A 20,797-nucleotide genomic window follows, 5' to 3' on the forward strand; every position below is an offset into this window, starting at 1 on the left:
GATATTCACATGAAAAAGAATAAAATTATACTTTTCCCTTTTGCTACTTATTGAAATTTACTCAAAATGGATTAAAAACTTAAAAATGAGACTTGAAACCATAAAACTAGAAAAAACAAACAGAGAAAGGGCTCTTTGACATTGGCCTTCACAATGATTTTATGGATATGACATCCAAAGCGCACGCAGCAAGAGCGAAGTAAACCGGTAGGACTACATCAGACTCTGAGTAGAAAGTGAGCCACAAGGTGGAAAGACAGCCTACAGGATGGAAAAAAATATTTGCAAACCACATATCCGATAAGAAATTAACATCCAAATTGTATAAGGAACTTTTACAGATCAATAGCATGAATACCAAATAATTCAACTATGCATGGGCAAAGGATCTGAATAGACATTCTTCCAAAGAAGATATTCAAATGGCCAACAGGTACATGACGAAGTGCTCAGCATCACTAATCATCAGGGAAATGCAGATGAAAACCATGAGATATCATCTCATGCGCATTGGAATGGCCATTATCAAAAAGCCAAGAGATAACAGGAGCTGGTGAGGAAGTGGAGAAAAGGGAAGACTTGTGCCAGGTTGGTGAGAATGCAAACTGGTGCAGTCACTATGAAAAAGTTATAGAGGTTCCTCAAGAAATTAAAAATGGGACTGACATGTGATCCAGCAATTCCACTTCTGAGCATATAACCGAACGACATGAAATCACTCTCTTGATGAGAGATCTGCACCCCATGCTCACTGCAGCATTATTTACAATAGCCAAGACACAGAAGCTATCTATGTATCCATTGACACAACAATGGATAAAGAAATGTGATACACACACAACAGAATATTATTCAGCCATAAGAGAAGGAAATTCTACCATCTGTAGCAACATGGATGAAACTTGAGGACATTATGCTTAGTGAAACAGGTCCGAAATAAAAAGACACGTATGATCTCACTTATGTGGAATCTGAAAAAAAAACGTACTTGGGGCTTCTCCGGTGGCTCAATGGTAAAGAATCTGCCTGCCAATGCAGGAGACATGGGTTCAGTCCTTGATCTGGGAAGATCCCACATGCCACGGAGTAACTGAACCTGTGCGCCACAGCTGTTGAGCCTGTGCTCGAGAGTGCAGGACCCGCAACTGCTGAGCCCACGTGTCCTTGAGCCCATGCTCTACAATGAGAGAAGCCACCGCAGTGAGGAGTCTGTGCACAGCAACTAGGGAGTAGCCCCCACTCACCATAATCAGAGAAGCCCGAGTGCTGCAACCAGCACCCAAGCACAGCCAAAAATAAAAATCAATAAAATTTAAAACCCTGATTCATAGACACAGAGAGTAGGATGGTAGTCATCAGGGGCAAGAGTTGGAGGGTGAGGCATGAGAAAGGTGGCCAAAGGATACAAATTTCCAGGTATAAGATGAATCAGTTCCTGGGGATGTAAGGTAAGGGAACGTATAGTATGTGAATATAGTTAACAATGCTGTTGTAGATTTGAAAGTTATCTAAGAGAGTAGATTTTAAAAGTTCTCACCACACACACACACACACAAACACACACACACACGATTGTAACTATGTGAGGTGATTGCTCTATTAACTGACCTTATTGTGGTACTCAATTTGCAATATACACATATATACGATTATTTCATCATACACCTTAAACTTACACAATGTTATATGGCAATTATATCTGAATAAAGTGGGGGAAAATAGTTTGTGGAAATACCTTTGATTAACCCAAGGGTGTAGGACAAAATGGAGTAAGGGAATTTATGGCTTCATATGCTTTTGCATTGTTTCACCAGTTACATTGAGGACTTTCTATTTTTTTTTAAAGAAATTAATTTCAGTGATTCCACTTCAGTGCTCCAGAGCATATTACCCTCTGGCTACTTTTTATTTTTAACAACCACAAGATACACATCCTGAGTGAGCTGTATCTACTCCCTCCTACTGCAGACCATAAAAAGACAGGGGTTGTTAAGCAGTATAACACGATTTTTACTTTCCCAACACAGGACTGACGTTAATAGAACAACAGCCAAGCAAAATATTAATATTCTAAACCCAAATTCATCTTTTTTACTAGACATGGTCCTACATTTAACTTAGTTAACTTATTCATTTTGAGACTATATCAATACATTATAAATTATTTATATTAAATGATACTGAATGAGGTTATGGTGGAAGTTTAAATATTTAAATAGCTGTGAATCAGGGCTGGAGAAAGGCAGCTGCTATTGTTTTGTATTTCGCATTTGATCACATCAGTTTTTCTTAACCTTTATTTCATACCCCCACCCCAATCCAAGAAACCTTTTCAGTTTTTTTCCCCCTTAATTGCCCCCCCACCATGAAATTTTAATACCACAGGTATGTAGCATCTGTGTATATGCTGTATGTATATCTATGTCTTATGCATACAAAGAATAAGATTATTTCACTCTCCAAGAATGAATTTCACCTACTTATGGGTAGTAGTGTTTCCATTGAAAATGCATGGATCACATCGATGTAATTTTTTTCCCCTAAAGACTGGGTTAATGCTCCATGAAGTGAAACTTCAGGGATGTGATGACTGTACAGTAGAGAAGAGCCTCAAACGACTTACCGAGGAGCCTGTCTTGGTCTAACCTTGAGCAGAAATGGATAACTCTTCTATCAGACACACACCCTTACAAGTTCCTCGGCTTTCGTAACAGCATGTCACATTTATGTATTGGCTAAAACCCATGGATCCTCATGTAACCAGCAATATAATGGCTGCTGTCCATGTACTCCTGGGGAGATACAGTCTGACATCCATTGGCCTCAGGGCTTACCAAAATCTACATACTGAGGATACAGTCTATCAATTCCTTACTCTAAAAACATTTCCTCAACTAGATTAAACTTGCAAAGAATTCCATTTTGTGAATCCCTCATTTGCCTGTAAAACTGCTTAATTTTCTATTAATACCATCTTTCTACACTGATAGCTGTTTTAAGAAACCACTCTAAACCAGTTCATTGTGGTATTTTACTATCAAAATGTTCTGGAAACCATAGCTTATTACACAGCCAAGATCGTTGGCTATGCAAGGGAACAGAGATCTTAGTTATATGAATGGGCAGGTGTCCGTAAGCAACAGGTTTGTTTTTATGGACATAATGGATGGTATTGACTTTATGGTCTCTAACAAATGTTAGAGAAGGTATTTTTCTGTGCTAGCCTAACTTCTGACTTCATCCATTCACATTCTCTTTTTCACTGTAATCTGCTTTCAGTTTTCATTTGTTGTTAATTTATCTTTTAAGATAATTTTATGGCTGGACAAAGTGCATGCAGAAATGTGTACAAATTGTACGTGTAATCACAGAACAAATGCATCTTGTAACCAGCACACAAAGAGCTGGAACATCCCTAGAATTTCTTTCCAGTCTCTTCTTAGCCACTGCCATCAATCCCAACAAGATAACCACTATCTTGACGGCTAACTCTATAGATTAATTTTGCCTGCCTTTGGATATATACATATTTAACATATATATTGTTTTGTGGCTAGATTTTCTCTTGCAGCATTATGCCTGCATGATTCAATATTGCAGGTAAAAACACTCTGTCCCCATTGATGTATAATATTCCATTTTATGAACACAAGTAATTTAGTTTTTTGTTGTTGTTCATTCACTCAGTAGAGTCTGACTCTTTGCGACCCCATGGACTGCAGCATGCCAGTCTTCCCTGACCTCCACTGTCTCCTGGAGTTTGCTCTAACTCATGTCCATTGAGTTGATGATGTTTAATTTTTTATGTTATTATTAATGAACATTTAAGTTGTTTTCAGTTTGTAATTATTAATACTACAGGTAGCTCTTGTAAAAGACTTCTGGTGAACATGTTACAGAGTTCTGTGTGCTTAGTCATTCAGTTGTGTCCAACTCTTTGCAACCCCATGGACTGTAGCCCATCAGTCTCCTCTGTCCAGGGGGATTCTCCAGGCAAGAACTGGAGTGGGTTGCCATGCCCTCCTCCAGGGGAATTACCTAACCCAAGGATTGAACCAAGGTCTCCCACATTGCAGGCAAATTCTTAACTGCCTGAGCTACCAGGGAAGCCCAAAGTTCTACAAATCATATATTTAAATCATATATCATATATATATATCTGCCCAAGTTTAGTTTTCCAAAATAGTCAAATCATTTTACACTTCCAATAGCAATAAACAAGCATTTCATTTGCCCCATGCCCTCACCAACACCTGGTATTTGGTTTTATTCATACTTATAGATGCATAGTTGAATCTCATTATGGTTTAATTTGCATTTCTTTGCTGGCTAGTGGGGTTGAGCAACTTTTCATGTTTACTGGATATTTGGATTTTTCTCTTTTTATAAAGAGCCTATTCAACTTTATGGCCCTTTTTTATATTTATTGATTTCAATGTTATTTTTATTACTGGAATTTTATGCACTTATATAACAAACTATTATCTTTATAAAGCAAGTTGGGGTATAAACAGATACAAATAAGTGAAAAATATAAAATAGGTGCCAAATCCAAACTTGGACTTGGCAAGGAACACAGGACTTAACTATTTAATACTAATAAACACTAAGAGTGGAGAAGGCAATGGCACCCCACTCCAGGACTCTTGCCTGGAAAATCCCATGGGCGGAGGAGCCTGGTAGGCTGCAGTCCATGGGGTCGCTAAGAGTCGGACATGACTGAGTGACTTCACTTTCACTTTTCACTTTCATGCATTGGAGAAGGAAATGGCAACCCACTCCAGTGTTCTTGCCTGGAGAATCCCAGGGACAGAGGAGCCTGGTGGGCTGCCGTCTATAGGGTCACACAGAGTCGGACACGACTGAAGTGACTTAGCAGCAGCAGCAGCAGAACCAGGAAAAAAACAAAAGGAGGAAGAGTCTGTATTTCTGTAAGAACAATAGCTGCTACTCCATAAATCACGGGGTCATTGAGTTATGAGGTCAGGGACTGTATTCAACTTGGAGATATTTTACGAATTTCCAGTGTTATCAAAAGCCTGTATCTGTAAATATATTTATCCCCAAATAACTGAGGAATGGCCATGTGTGGTTTTACATATTAAATTTTCCCTCTAACGTATTGGGTGGTTATTAACAATTGAATGAATTATTTAAGCAAATATTTCATTTTAATTCCTAACTGTAAAACAGAAGTATGAATGATAATAGTTTTGTCTTTACAGTGAAAGTCTCAAGGAGGAAGAAGAGATAGAAAACTTGTAATCACTTGCTATGAGTTGGAGAAAGCAGATTGCTAAGGGTGATGACCAATGTTAAAAGATCTTAGATAATCAAGTGCAAGTTGGGCCATGAATTTTCTGATTGTTACAGATCCAGTTTAGTCACTAATGAGATGAGGTAAGGCTGAGGGTGCCCAGGAATAGCCAAGGTATTTCTGTGATTTATTTATCTTGTGTTAAGTAGTAGGAGAGTTGCCAATATGTTTACTTTTAATTGTAGCATAAGTTTATGATAACTAAAATGAGAGAATCAAAATTTCTCTTTCTAATTTTCAGTGAAAATAAAATACACACATTTGTATCATGCTGCCTCGAGGAGTTTCCTTAATTTGCTGTGGTTGCTTTTATCTCAGATCACATTCACATTGAGAGTCTGATATACAGCTCTTTGAATCATTTTTACAAATCTAGTTTTTGAACTTTTAGTTTTTCAGTTATGAAAAATAAGATTTGATGAAATATATTAAAATCAGAATGGACAAGTGACTCTTCTCCATCCCGCCACTCCCACTTTTTGAGAAAATTTCCTCGCTAAGGATGTCAAGGCAGTGAACAAATCCATTTATTTATTGACTCATTAAACAAACATTCATTCTTTGGACACATATACTGTTGTCAGACATATGAAATTTTTATAAGCAGAACGAATTATCTTAAATCCCTCTGTTTCTGACATGTAAAAATCAAAGAAGAATCACCACAAATGTCTTTTGGCCAACTATGGAGGGAAAGCCAAGCCTTTTGATTTAGAATGCTGGTTCACCTTACTTTATCCTGAACCTGGGAAGACTTTCCATTCTATGATTTTACACACAGAAGCTTCCAAAATGGTTTCCCTACTAGGCGACGCCAAAGGTTCTATATAGGACATTGCTACAGATAATTCTTTTATTATAAACCTCTTGGACTTAAAGTACAAGAAACAAAAATGCTCTGTCTAAATCTGGATCAGTTGGAGAGACTTTCAGGTAATTCAGTAAATAAATGATTTAGAGTCATCTAGAAAGTTATGACCAACCTAGACAGCATATTCAAAAGCAGAGACATTACTTTGTCAACAAAGGTCTGTCTAGTCAAGGCTCTGGTTTTTCCTGTGGTCATGTATGGATGTGAGAGTTGGACTGTGAAGAAGGCTGAGCGCCAAAGAATTGATGCTTTTGAACTGTGGTGTTGGAGAAGACTCTTGAGAGTCCCTTGGACTGCAAGGAGATTCAACCAGTCCATTCTGAAGGAGATCAGCCCTGGGATTTCTTTGGGAGGCCTGATGCTAAAGCTGAAACTCCAGTACTTTGGCCACCTCATGTGAAGAGTTGACTCATTGGAAAAGACTCTGATGCTGGGAGGGATTGAGGGCAGGAGAAGGAGACAACAGAGGATGAGATGGCTGGATGGCATCACTGACTCCATGGACGTTGAGTTTGAGTGAACTCCAGGAGTTGGTGATGGACAGGGAGGCCTGGCGTGCTGCAATTCATGGGGTCGCAAAGAGTCGGACACAACTGAGCGACTGAACTGAACTGAACTGATCCAAGTATATTGGCTTCCCTGATGGCTCTAAAGAATCTGCCTGCAGTGCAGAAGACCTGGGTTCAATCCCTGGGTTGGGAAGACTTCTTGGAAAAGAAAATGGCAGCCCACTCTGGTATTCTTGCCTGGAGAATCCCATGGACAAAGGAGCCTGGCAGGCTGCAGTCCATGGGGTCACAAAGAGTTGGGCATGACTGAGCAACTAACACTTTCACATTTTCATCCAAGTATATCATGTAAGAAGCTATCTTAGAAACTGTGTCTATTTAATTGCATTAGTTGCAGTTGAAACCATCTGATTAAGTGTAGAGATGTTTATTGACATTCTTGAAGACCCATTCACCTTTGACACAGGTCATTGTAGAGAATCAAGTGGAGATGTGATAGGAATCACCGTTTTTGTATCTTTCCTAGTAATGACATGAATATCTATAATTCTTTCAGAGAAAAATTATCTAATTGGAAGTGTTCTCTATGGTTGCATTGCATAGTTTGAATATCTTCAAATTAGCTTTCTATCACATTTAACCTATTGGTTAGAGAAAAATGAGATAGATTTGAGTTCCTATTGAGCCCACTGTGAAGCTGAATTTGATTAAGGCATCAGCCCTGACTCCTATCTTTGAATTGCAGTGACTTTCTTATTACTCAGACATTAGTGATATCTCAGGGTTGACTTTCTGCTGTTCGGGAAAAGATCATGTTTCCCCAATATCACCTTGGGAAATTGTAATAGCAACATGATCTTTTGGGAAAACGTACAAAGGAGACATTCTGCATGGTATTTGCAGAGTTGTTCAGTGTCCTTCCGAAAGATCAAGGGTGAGTCTTTGAATTAAGGTAGGACTTACTCTAGGTTTGAATTTCATCAAACTGAAAACAATTGCAAGCATTCTGAGCTAATCAAATTAGTACCTTTTATCCTGAACATCCATATTAACCAGCCATCCTGTTCTGAAACTGTTCCTTCCTCCCTGGTATAAGCACCTTTCAAATCCATTCCCATATGTATTTTTCATTTCTTTGCTTGTGTAAATTAACAAGTTTCATATTTCTTCTAGTTGTAAGATTCCTTTTTCCGGGTCTGGTATTTTGTGGTCTCCACTCCAGGGCATGCTGGCATAGAGCTAGAGTTATAAGCCTAAAAGCACTCGAGCACATAATTAGAACAGCACCATTGGAATCGCTTCATGTTACTGCATTCTACCCACATTCACATTCTCCCACCACTGTCATGAGTATCTGAGCCCTTTGGCTTTTATAGGGGGCTCTCACCAAGACATGAATCAAGACCCCACAAACAAAAAGTGGGGTTTGAATGCTTTATAAGTTGACTAATACTTACCACATTTTACAGACAATGGCTTCCCAGGTAGCTCAAGCAGCAAAGAACCTGCCTGCAATGCAGGAGACCTGTGCTCGATGTCTGGATCAGGAAGAGCTGTTGGAGAAGGGAATGGCAACCCACTCCAGTATTCTTGCCTGGAGAATCCCATGGACAGAGGAACCTGGGGGGCTACAGTCCATGGGCCGCAAAGAGTTGAACATGACTGAACAACTAACACTTTACTTTCACAGGCAGTGTAATGCAAGAAAAGGAGTTCTTATTAGCTGTGGTATCTTCATTCTGATCAAGTGTTCTTTAACCAGTTCTTTAAAAATATTGTCTCTTTTAAGACCTGCACTAAATATATGACTATAAAAATAAATTACTCACCATTTATTTAAAATAAGTTTAATAGTTCTAACAAAACACGTATTTTATATGATACAGAGAATTTCTTCCATTCTCCCAATCTTCAGGAGCAATATGTATAGAAGTTGCACAGAATCGGGACCTATTTAGTGGTTATGGCAGCGATGCATATTTCAGGAGGTATTATATGGGCTAAGGTACCTACAGTTTTCATGCTATTTTGGAAACAGGAAATTTAAATATATCTTACAAATATGATAGAATTATTATAGGTATATAAACTGTTGCCATATTGATTACAAAAATGGATTAAATGATATTTCATGTAATTATAATTAAAGATCATTTAATGAAACAGCCTATTTCTTAAAAATGTAGTTTTAAAAAGTAATCATTTATGGACAGGAGGGAAATAAGAGGGAGGGGATATAGCTAAATGACATTGTTGTACAGCAGAAACCAGTGCAACATTGTAAAACAGTTACATTCCAATTAAAAATAAATTTTAAAAAGTAATTATTTAACATGGGCTTCTTGCATATCACCAAATCTTCATTTGCTAATTGTTATTTTTGCAAATTATCTTCTACTATCATATATGATCAGACACAAAGCACATCATTTCCCAGATTGTGTCTTTAAAAAGATGTTTATCCTGTATTGGTGTCACTCTAGATCTTTTATAATGGAATATTAATGAAAGAACTTTAATTTGATCAAAAAAGTATTTGGAGAAAAAGACATATTTACCTGCAATTACATCAATCGATGTCAGTTTGGATGCTTGAACAGATTACCTGATAATTTGCTAAAAGGCCAGCAAACGAATCTAAGACAGATTAAATTATTCCTGGATGTGTGGCATCTCAGTTGAAATGTTTGCAGTTAAAAAGTAGCAAAAATTGTGAACAAGAACACTGTTTTTTGATATTTTGGGAAAATGACAGAATCACCCTATGTTCATTTACATTTACATGGCAGGCTCATAGGACATTTTATTTTTTATCTCACTGTAAAGCTAGCTTTACACATATATACCCACACACTTCACATGTGCTTTTAAATGACCGTACCAACGTTCATATGTGCAATTATATATGTTGATATATGACTATATTTATGCATATGTATATGTGTTGCCACTGTATTCTTTGCTGTCTCCTTAGTTTTTTATCAATATGAATCTATTTCTCCTTAATCAATTTGATAAATTGATAAAAGAGTTTTATCATTATAATTTTGCCCATAATTATAGCATTTTTTGTTTTTTGTCTATATGCAAACATTATTCATGAAACCATTTGGTCCCTTCCCACAGAATGTTTCTTTAACATAGAGAGAATTAGGCTAAGTTACATAATTACCATGTAAAGTTCCAGTGTATGTCCATTTCACATTTTAAGAAACTGAGTCAAAATGAAATTAGAAGTGGGGAAGTTAAGACATCACCATAGAATAGATGCTATACATATAATTATGTGAACAGGTCCACTTTAATGCCTAAAACAGGTCTTGATGTGATACACATTTAAAATAATTGCCAGTAAAAATTCATTCAGGTATATATATTCCTTGACATCATGTCTTTAAAAGTAGTTAGGAAAACTAGCATGACCTGGGAGTCCAGTCTTGTGAGTTTTAGTCATACTGTGGGGCCTCCTCACCCTAGGGAGGGGTTGATTTTTATTTGTGATTAGAGAGACCTCATATGGACTGCAGGTCAGCAGAGGGTGGAGGCAAGCCTGAGCATGACTACCTGGCAGAGCCTTCACTTCAGACCCAGAAGAGGGGTGAGTTAGGAAACCTCTGATCTCATCAGTGTGGACCTCTTATAAGACGATTTTGAAGTACGAAAAGCAAGCTAAGTCAGTGGCTCGTGTCACCTAGGACGAGAGAGAAGAAACCAATTTTTTGTTTAAAACTTTGAAATGTTCCTTTTCTCAGTGTAAGTGGAAAGTGAAGTTGCTCAGTCGTGTCCGACTCTTTGCGACCCCATAGACCGTAACCTACCACGCTCCTCTGTCCATGGGATTTCCCAGGGAAGAGTACTGGAGTGGGGTGCCATTTCCTTCTCCAGGGGATCTTCCCGACCCAGCGGTCGAACCCGGGTCTCCCGCATTGCAGGCGGACGCTTTGCTGTCTGACCACCAGGGAAGCCGTATTTCAGTGTTCCTTCTCTCAGTGTACCTCACGTTTTTCCTTCAAGTTCTCCATTTCATCTCTAGCGCCTGAGAGCCCTAAGGATCAGGCGCATGTTACTTAATAAATGTTTGCTGAGTCAATAAACGACTGTGCAAACCTCTCAAATCTACCTTCAGTCTGCACCCCAAATTCACTTTCTCCACCGCTCTTAGGCTATTATGCAAAAATATGTGAAAGTAATAATGAATTATAATGTTTCTCTATTGAACATGTATCTTTTGTTTTCCTCTGTATATTTTAAAACTCCTTTAATATTAATTTTACTAACGTAAAAACATCTCATAGTTTTTAAAAAAGGTGTTCAAATTCTTTAAAAAAAAAATAGCACAGATTTCCTCTTAAGTCCTAGTCTTAATCCCTACAGCAAAATTCTTGACTTTGACTCTTTTAGTGGATTTTTATTATATTTACTTGCATATTTCTTAAAGGTTTGCTTATCCTGCCTTTCTTTGTTTAGCAATTTAACACACTGTTTATTGACTCTATGTATAATACCTGAGTATTTAGTTCTCTTGCACGTATGTATACCATCTTTCCCTATAGTCACGCTTCACATGCAGTTATATCGTGGCTTATGTTTACTCTCTTGTTAGAGTTCCCATTATTCTGATTATATTCACATCTGAATGAAATGCTATATTATTACTACTTTTCTTTAGTCATAACCTTTTGTTTCTCCTGGAGTTATTAATATCCTTTTTCAATTTGTTTAATATACTTTGTACCTAATATAAATTATTCATGCATGCATGCTAAGTTGCTTTAAGCAGGTCTAACTCTTTGCGACCCTGTGGACGGTAGCCCACCAGGCTCCTCTCTCCATGGGATTCTCCAGGGAAGGATACTGGAGTAGGGTATCCAGTATCCTCCAGGGCATCCTCCAGGGCATCTTCCTGACCCAGGGATCAAACCTGTGTCTCCTGCATTGGCAGGCAGGTTCTTTACCACTAGCACCATCTGGGAAGCCCATAAATGACTCATAAATGCCCTTAAATGGTCTTTCAAACTGTAACAGAACAGTCTAACTACTTTAACAAACAACTCCAAAAGCTCTCATTGGCTTATCTCAGTGTGAGTTTACTTCTTGCTCATGCCATGGCCCAGAGGGTGATGGTTAGGGTTTCTATGCCACACAATCATTCAGAGCCTCAATTTCTTTCATCTTGGGGATTTAATGTCTTCTAGGGCTTCAGAGCTCTTCACTAGTCTTTATGTCTGGATACCAATAAGGAAAGAGAGAAAGCATGGAGGATCTCACAGGTCATTTTATGGGAATGACCTGGAAGTGGTGTAGGTCACTACTGCCCACATGTCATTGGCTGGAACTCAGTTACATGCCTCCCTACCGGCAAAGGGCTACGAATTGAAATCCAGTGGGACGCTCAGAAGAGAAAACCTGGAACTGGATGAACACTCTGCTACATGGACATTATCCAAAATGTTTCAAATGTACATGTCCATGAACTAATTATTTCCAGGAGACTTTGCCTCTGCCGTCCACTCTTCTGCTTCTATCCGGCCTGTTGTTATGGAGATTTCACTTCAGTCTCTCCTGTGCTGGGCCTTCATTTCTTGGGTTCCATCTCCTCTTTCTTGATTTATAAGCCTATTTTGGGGATCCTCCCTTAAACACAATAAAGGCATTATGTTTTTGGTTCTTTACACATCTAAACATATTTTAATCACACTTGGCTAACATTTTGTGTGGGTACACAATTTTCATTTCAAAATAGTTTCACTCATAAATTGTGAAGGCACTTAACGAGTCTTCTGGATCCATTATTGCTCTTGAGAAATCCAATATAATTTTTATTATTTTCCTTTGTATGTTATCTGCTTTATGTTTCTGGAAGATGTTTTTGTTCTTTTTATTCCTGGGCTGCTAATATCTCAGAATGACATATCTTGGTGTGTTCAATAGCTTAACAAAAAATTATACTCCTGGACTGTCCATTTTATAATCCACCCATCTTTCAAATTTGTAAAATTTTGAGTGTATTTTGAATTTTGAATTTTTTTTTTTTTTACTATGTTGAAGTCCACTTGTTTTTAATTCATTTTCTACAGGAGCAGAGTAAAAATGCATGTGTTCAGTTCATCTTGTTAAACCACAAAATATTCTAGTTTACTTTCACCAGAAAATAAACCTCAGTCTCCTGGAGGCTGAGTTGAGCAGATGGAGAGACTTATGTACAATTGGTTGATTGTATGGCGGTGGAGAAGTGAACTTTGGGTCCGGACATTCTGAATACAGACGTCTAACCAAATCCCTGTGTTCACCCCACCAGCTGGCCTCCTTCTCCGATGGGATTTCCGCCTCCTCGGCTTGAGCCTCTCAGGTTACACAAGGAGTTACTGCTTCTCATCCATCACCCCTCCTACAGGCAAGCAGTATACAACTGCTCCTCTTCCTGATCAGTTACCCAGCTTCCATCTGACTTAGATTTTTCCAAACTGCCTATTGCAGTTTATTTATCTCTTGATTTCTCTTTATTTGTCTTTAAGATTTCATAGCATATAAAAATGTATTTTGGATGCAGATCATTTTTAAAGTCTTTATTGAATTTGTTAAATATTGTTTCTGTTTTATGTTTTTTGGCTGTGAGGCATGTGGGATCTTAACTTCCTGACCAGCGATCGAATCCACACCTCCTGCATTAGAAGCCTTAACCCCTGGGCCTACAGGGAAGTCCTCCAAATGTGTTCATTCTTGTGTCAGAGGAGATTGGGGAGGGAGAGGTGTTTAACCATTTTAAACACCCAGGTGCATTTATTTATCTCTTTACCTTAGTGCTGTATTTATTCAGTGATAAGCTTATTGAGAGAAACTATGTCTATTGAATTTGTGCTATGCAAACGCCAGGTGCAGAAAGGCTTTTTTTTTTTTTTCTGTCACAGGATGCTGTCACCTTGTTTTCATGGTTTTCCAGGGTTTTTTATTCTGCTCTGTCTTTGGTCAAAGTGGCCTTCATGAAGTGGCTGGGAATCATTTTGCTCATATTCTCCCACTGCCATCTCCTCCTTGGAACCCTCTTCCCACAGGGAAGGAAAGGTCCACCCTCTGGAGTAGCTGAAGAGCATGCCCGTGTAACACTAGCACCTCGGAACTAGAAACACAGGCCTTGTGTAGCAGGTGACTCCTAGAGAGTTGTCCCTGCAGGAGTTAGCCCTACGAGGCAGCTGACACACTTACCTTTTAGAGAAGGTGAAGCTGGCAAAGAGAGCAGATGGTAACTGTGTGTGTTAGACTTTCTCACGAGAGGCACTTTCCCCTTAAGTGGAGGGCAGGCAGCACGGTGTCCTGACTACTATGAGCTTTGCCTTCCGGATCAGCAGATCTGAATCCTACATTCCTGGACCTTTGGGATTCTGGGCATGTTGTTGGGACTTTCTCAACCTGAGTTTCTTCATTCTTAAAAATGAGGACAATAAAAAATAATAGATGCCTTGCCTCTTTCAAAGCAACTTTGTGAAAGTCCAGTGAGATGACCTAGGGATAAAGGCACCATCAGAGCTGTTGAATATGGGAAGTAACAGCTGGTAGGATTAAGTAAGTAAGTGAACACATAAACTAAGTGAAGAATACAGATCGCCATTTTATATCATGTACAGAGAATCATTGTAAATTAATGTGCTATGAAAAGAAGAATAAAGTCAAGGCTGTTTATGTATTTCTTTTCTCTCAGGCCCCATAGACACACACAGCAGTACAGATATTGCTGATGCAAAATAGATTATACTATAAACATATATTCCCAGCATATATATTTGAAAATCTATAACCTGAACCTCCAATAATAGTTCCCAGTAGATCAGTATAGTATTTATAAATCAGACTTTACTTTGGGAGAAAGGAGCAGATAATTGTTACCAAAATAATGTTCCGACAACAAAAGACGCTTACTCCTTGGAAGGAAAGTTATGACCAACCTAGATAGCATATTCAAAAGCAGAGACGTTACTTTGCCAACAAAGGTCCGTCTAGTCAAGGCTATGGTTTTTCCAAGTGGTCATGTATGGATGTGAGAGTTGGACTGTGAAGAAAGCTGAGCAAAGGAGAATTGATGCTTTTAAACTGTGGTGTTGGAGAAGACTCTTAAGAGTCCCTTGGACTGCAAGGAGATCCAACCAGTCCATCCTAAAGGAGATCAGTCCTGGGTGTTCTTTGGAAGGAATGATACTAAAGCTGAAACTCCAGTACTTTGGCCACCTCATGAGAAGAGTTGACTCATTGGAAAAGACTCTGATGCTGGAAGGGATTGAGGGCAGGAGGAGAAGGGGACGACAGAGGATGAGATGGCTGGATGGCATCATGGACTCGATGGATGTGAGTTTGAGTGAACTCTGGGACTTGGTGATGGACAGGGAGACCTGGCGTGCTGCAATTCATGGGATCGCAAAGAGTTGGACACGACTGAGCAACTGAACTGAACTGAACACCCTTAAAGACTTTACTATACCACTGGTCTATGTGCTTTGCTGATCTGAACTCATTTACTGACAATAACCCTACAAAGGCATTTTATTCTCCCCACTTTCAAGATAAGAACACTGAGGCACAGAAAATAGAGCTTCTCCCAAATTTTCTTAGTAGAATAGACAGATTCCTGTGAAACCACATGTTTTCTCCAACACTGCTCTTCACTGCTTTGCTATGGTTTGCTTGCATTTGGTTTGGGTTTTAGGTTCTTTTGTTTTAAACTCCTCCGGCAGCGCTTCTCCCACAATGATCCATTGCTGATAATGTCAGTGCCTCTCCCGTTGTCTCTAAGGCACTCTGTCAGAACTGGTCAAACAGTGAACACTTAAGCAATCACCTCACTGTTCACCAACATGTATGCAAGCAACACATTTGGAACTTTTTCACTTTCTTCACAGTGGGGAAAAATAAGTCAATTGCTATAGTATGTCTTCAACCTTGGGCTCTTACCATCAGTCTAAACACCAAAGATGTCTTAGTCTGTCTGAGATGTGATCTCAAAAGAGCCAGACAGGATCGTGGGTGTGGCCAGATCAGATCAGATCAGATGCTCAGTCGTGTCCGACTCTTTGCGACCCCATGAACTGCAACACACCAGGCCTCCCTGTCCATCACCAACTCCCGGAATTCACTGAGACTCATGTCCATCGAGTCAGTAATGCCATCCAGCCATCTCATCCTCTGTCGTCCCCTTCTCCTGCCTCCAATCCCTCCCAGCATCAGAGTCTTTTCCAATGAGTCAACTCTTCGCATGAGGTGGCCAAAGTACTGGAGTTTCAGCTTTAGTATCATTCCTTCCAAAGAAATCCCAGGGCTGATCTCCTTCAGAATGGACTGGTTGGATCTCCTTGCAGTCCAAGGGACTCTCAAGAGTTTTCTCCAACACCACAGTTCAAAAGCATCAATTCTTCTGCGCTCAGCCTTCTTCACAGTCCAACTCTCACATCCATATATGAGCACAGGAAAAACCATAGCCTTGACTAGATGGACCTTTGTTGGCAAAGTAATGTCTTTGCTTTTGAATATGCTATCTAGGTTGGTCATAACTTTCCTTCCAAGGAGTAAGCGTCTTTTAATTTCATGGCTGCAGTCACCATCTGCAGTGATTTTGGAGCCCAGAAAAATAAAGTCTGACACTGTTTCCACTGTTTCCCCATCTATTTCCCATGAAGTGGTGGGACCAGATGCCATGATCTTCATTTTCTGAATGTTGAGCTTTAAGCCAACTTTTTCGCTCTCCACTTTCACTTTCATCAAGAGGCTTTTGAGTTCCTCTTCACTTTCTGCCATAAGGGTGGTTTCATCTGCATATCTGAGGTTATTGATATTTCTCCCGGCAATCTTGATTCCAGCTTGTGTTTCTTCCAGTCCAGCATTTCTCATGATGTACTCTGCATATAAGTTAAATAAATAGGGTGACAATATACAGCCTTGACGAACTCCTTTTCCTATTTGGAACCAGTCTGTTGTTCCATGTCCAGTTCTAACTGTTGCTTCCTGACCTGCATACAAATTTCTCAAGGGGCAGATCAGGTGGTCTGGTATTCCCATCTCTTTCAGAATTTTCCACAGTTTCTTGTGATCCACACAGTCAAAGGCTTTGGCATAGTCAATAAAGCAGAAATAGATGTTTTTCTGGAACTCTCTTGCTTTTTCCATGATCCAGCAGATGTTGGCAATTTGATCTCTGGTTCCTCTGCCTTTTCTAAAACCAGCTTGAACATCTGGAAGTTCACGGTTCACATATTGCTGAAGCCCGGCTTGGAGAATTTTGAGCATTACTTTACTAGCGTGTGAGATGAGTGCAATTGTGCGGTAGTTTGAGCATTCTTTGGCATTGCCTTTCTTTGGGATTGGAATGAAAACTGACCTTTTCCAGTCCTGTGGCCACTGCTGAGTTTTCCAAATTTGCTGGCATATTGAGTGCAGCACTCTCACAGCATCATCTTTCAGGATTTGGAATAGCTCAACTGGAATTCCATCACCTCCACTAGCTTTGTTCGTAGTGATGCTTTCTAAGGCCCACTTGACTTCACATTCCAGGATGTCTGGCTCTAGGTCAGTGATCACACCATCATGATTATCTGGGTCAGGAAGATCTTTTTTGTACAGTTCTTCTGTGTGTTCTTGCCATCTCTTCTTAATATCTTCTGCTTCTGTTAGGTCCATACCATTTCTGTCCTTTATCGAGCCCATCTTTGCATGAAATGTTCCTTTGGTATCTCTGATTTTCTTGAAGAGATCCCTAGTCTTTCCCATTCTGTTGTTTTCCTCTATTTCTTTGCACTGATCGCTGAAGAAGGCTTTCTTATCTCTTCTTGCTATTCTTTGGAACTCTGCATTCAGATGTTTATATCTTTCTTTTTCTCCTTTGCTTTTTGCTTCTCTCCTTTTCACAGCTATTTGTAAGGCCTCCCCAGACAGCCATTTTGCTTTTTTGCATTTCTTTTCCATGGGGATGGTCTTGATTCCTGTCTCCTGTACAATGTCACGAACCTCATTCCATAGTTCATCAGGCACTCTATCTATCAGATCTAGGCCCTTAAATCTATTTCTCACTTCCACTGTATAATCATAAGGGATTTGATTTAGGTCATACCTGAATGGTCTAGTGGTTTTCCCTACTTTCTTCAATTTAAGTCTGAATTTGGCAATAAGGAGTTCATGGTCTGAGCCGCAGTCAGCTCCTGGTCTTGTTTTTGCTGACTGTATAGAGCTTCTCCATCTTTGGCTGCAAAGAATATAATCAATCTGATTTCGGTGTTGACCATCTGGTGATGTCCATGTATAGAGTCTTCTCTTGCGTTGTTGGAAGAGGGTGTTTTTTACGACCAGTGCATTTTCTTGGCAAAACTCTATTAGTGTTTGCCCTGCTTCATTCCATATTCCAAGGCCAAATTTGCATGTTACTCCAGGTGTTTTGCTTAATAAAGATGTGTTCAGAGATTGTGTGTGCTCCCTGGTTTCCTCTGATCTCATAGACAGGACCCCTGTTGACTCAGCTGCAGATCTCTGAAATGACTGTAGGAGGCAAAGGTGAGGTGAAGCATCCTTGTGAATGGATTCCTATGAACAGACCCTAACTTTTAAAACACAGATTTCCTTCTCAGCCTTTTTATTTCCGGAGGCCCCTCTCCCCTCTCCACTGGCAACTCCTTGGTCTCTAGTTAAGGAAGACCTCCCCTCCCGGAGGAGAAAATGCAGTGCCTTAGAGGCCGTTTTCACAGTGCCCAGGGGCTCTTTGGAAAAAAATCCAAGAAAACATCGAAATCAAGGACTCAAAATGAGCTGGCTGCTGGGGCTTGGAGACCCACAGAGCCGAGAACTCGGAGCAGAAACCGAGCGCCTTTGAGTCACCAGCAAGATTAGCCGGAGGTGCGCCCAGCACGTCCGCCTTAGGACTGGGAGACACGCCTTCGTCACACGCGAGCCCTGCAGATCCCGGGCTCGGCGGACTCGGGGGTGGTGCTTCCAGTCCTGCCGCTTGCAGTCCCGACGGGCAGGGGCTAGGGATCCGCCGGCTGTTGGAGCGAGCCAGAGCCACAGGTTGGGGGGGAAAAAAAATCGGAGCGGTGCCCGGGACCGTCGCCCTGGAAGGCAGACCCCGGGCCGTGGCTGGTGTCCAGGAGTTCCAGGGCTTGGGGAAGGGGGAAGGAAACCTCTGAAACCCGACACCTCTCGCCAAGGAAAACTTCGCAGGCTGGTGAGTTGGGGCGGCCAGCCGGGCTGTTATTGCTGGAATGTGTTCCCACCCACTCGGGGGTTTGCGGAGCGGCTCGCCTGCGAAAAGGAAGTGAGACGTGGATGGGGAGATGTAGGCCGGCGGCGACGGACCCCGGGTCTGGAGCGGGGTTCGGGGTGTGAGCGCCCTGGATCGGCGGCTTCCACCCGGGATTCTGGTGCAGGCGTGATGGGGGCGCGGATGTCTCAGAAAACTGGCTGGTGTCTGTCTTTGTTTTGGTCCTCGCCGATCAAACAGCTGGTTGGGATTTTAAAAAAAGAACCTGGCTTAGCAATGTCAGTTTCCTTCCATCTGTATCTCAAAGACAACCGAAATAACAATTCTTCATCATCATCGTGTTTCGAGGTTCATTTAAGGAGAAGTCATTTCGTGAGGTGAGACAAGGGATTGTCCGTCCTCAGGTGAAATAGCCCCAGAGAAATCAAGAGTCTGTCTGATAGGTTTTTTTTTTTAAACCTGTTCTTTCAGAATTGTGATCCGGGTATTGCAGTCCTAGAAGGGTGTGTACACGTGTGTTTGTTCAACTGGTCATAATAAATGAGCTTCCAAGAGTTTCCAACTCCGCACAAGCTATTGAATCAGGTGGAATGTCCCTAAGCAAGAAGCTGGAGTCTCTGTCCCTAAGGAAAAGGCTGAGTTTGGTCAAAGTCATCAGACTTGCTACTAGCTGTTACACACTGGTTAACATTGTTACTGCTTTTTATTTCGAGACCTAAAATTAAGGATATGTATGATTCCAGTTGTGTATCTGCTGCTGCTGCTGCTGCTGCTAAGTCGCTTCAGTCATGTCCGACTCTGTGCGACCCCATAGACGGCAGCCCACCAGGCTCCCCCGTCCCTGGGATTCTCCAGGCAAGAACACTGGAGTGGGTTGCCATTTCCTTCTCCAATGCATGAAAGTGAAAAGTGAAAGGGAAGTCACTCAGTCGTGTCCGACTCTTAGCGACCCCATGGACTGCAGCCTTCGAGGCTCTGAGTTCTTAGCAACAAAATTATTATTGAACATAATAATAGTTATAGATTTTTAGTCTGTTTCAAAGATGTACTGTTCTTAATATTCAGTTACATTCATACATCTTCAGTAATATTATAGATAAACAAACATATATCTATCTATATATATATATATATATGTGTTTTATGTGCATGGTTATAGAGTTCTAAATTTGAAGTTAACAGAAAAGTTAACTTCAGCAGTATAGCCTCAGGCATTTCAGTTTATTGAATTTTCAAGCTACTGTAAAGTCCAAATTTTAGTAAGAAGTGAGAGTCATACCTGCCTTGTGCTGTTCCCCCATATACTTATTTTTCACAGTTTCCTATCATTAATCCTCTACCTGGAGGGAATCAGTACTTCTTGAAGGCAAGAAGAGATTTTAGGAATGACCAAAACAAGTTAATCTTGGCAGATAGTTTAATGTTAAGGAGGCTTTTCTGCTTACGAACTGACAGTGGCCTCCCATAAATGTTACCATCTTTGCTTTCGAAAGAACAGAACCTTGCCAATGAAACCGGACAAGCCTGTTCTCAAAGATGCCAAGAAGGAATCAAAGGGTATCTGTCATATGTAAGCAAACCACAACTCCCTCATAGGCCATTTCTGGAACAGGAATCTGACTACCTGATAGGGAAGGTAACTCTAATATAATTGATCTGCTCAGCTCCTTGGCACACCAGCTTCTATTAAAATTATCTACTGGTTTCTGAACTGCTTTTCATTATATTTAACTGTACTTCTGGAAAGATAGAAGCCATCCAAAGCCCCAGGTGGTTCAAAAACAGAACTCTGCTGTTTTCCCACCTTCAGCCTGGGAGACTTTTGGTTGGGTTTTTGGTCTTGCAGATCAGGACAGCGTGAAACATAGACC

The 20,797-nt window shown here is 40.4% G+C and overlaps 1 protein-coding gene across 3 annotated transcripts in view; it reads left to right on the forward strand.

The window, feature by feature from the left end:
- RAB27B (RAB27B, member RAS oncogene family) overlaps positions 1 to 20,797 on the forward strand; it is a 177,166-nt gene that overhangs the window by 90,717 nt on the left and 65,652 nt on the right. Inside the window, exon 1 of one of the 3 annotated variants that reach the window (XM_061400257.1) lies at positions 18,801 to 18,890. The exons of the other annotated variants lie outside the window; for them this stretch is intronic. The gene's annotated coding sequence lies outside the window, so the exon portion shown is untranslated. Of the gene's footprint in view, positions 1 to 18,800; positions 18,891 to 20,797 lie in introns of those variants that run through there. 3 annotated transcript variants of the gene reach the window in all.

This window comes from Bos javanicus, chromosome 24 (assembly GCF_032452875.1).
Source record: "Bos javanicus breed banteng chromosome 24, ARS-OSU_banteng_1.0, whole genome shotgun sequence".
NCBI lineage: Eukaryota > Metazoa > Chordata > Mammalia > Artiodactyla > Bovidae > Bos > Bos javanicus.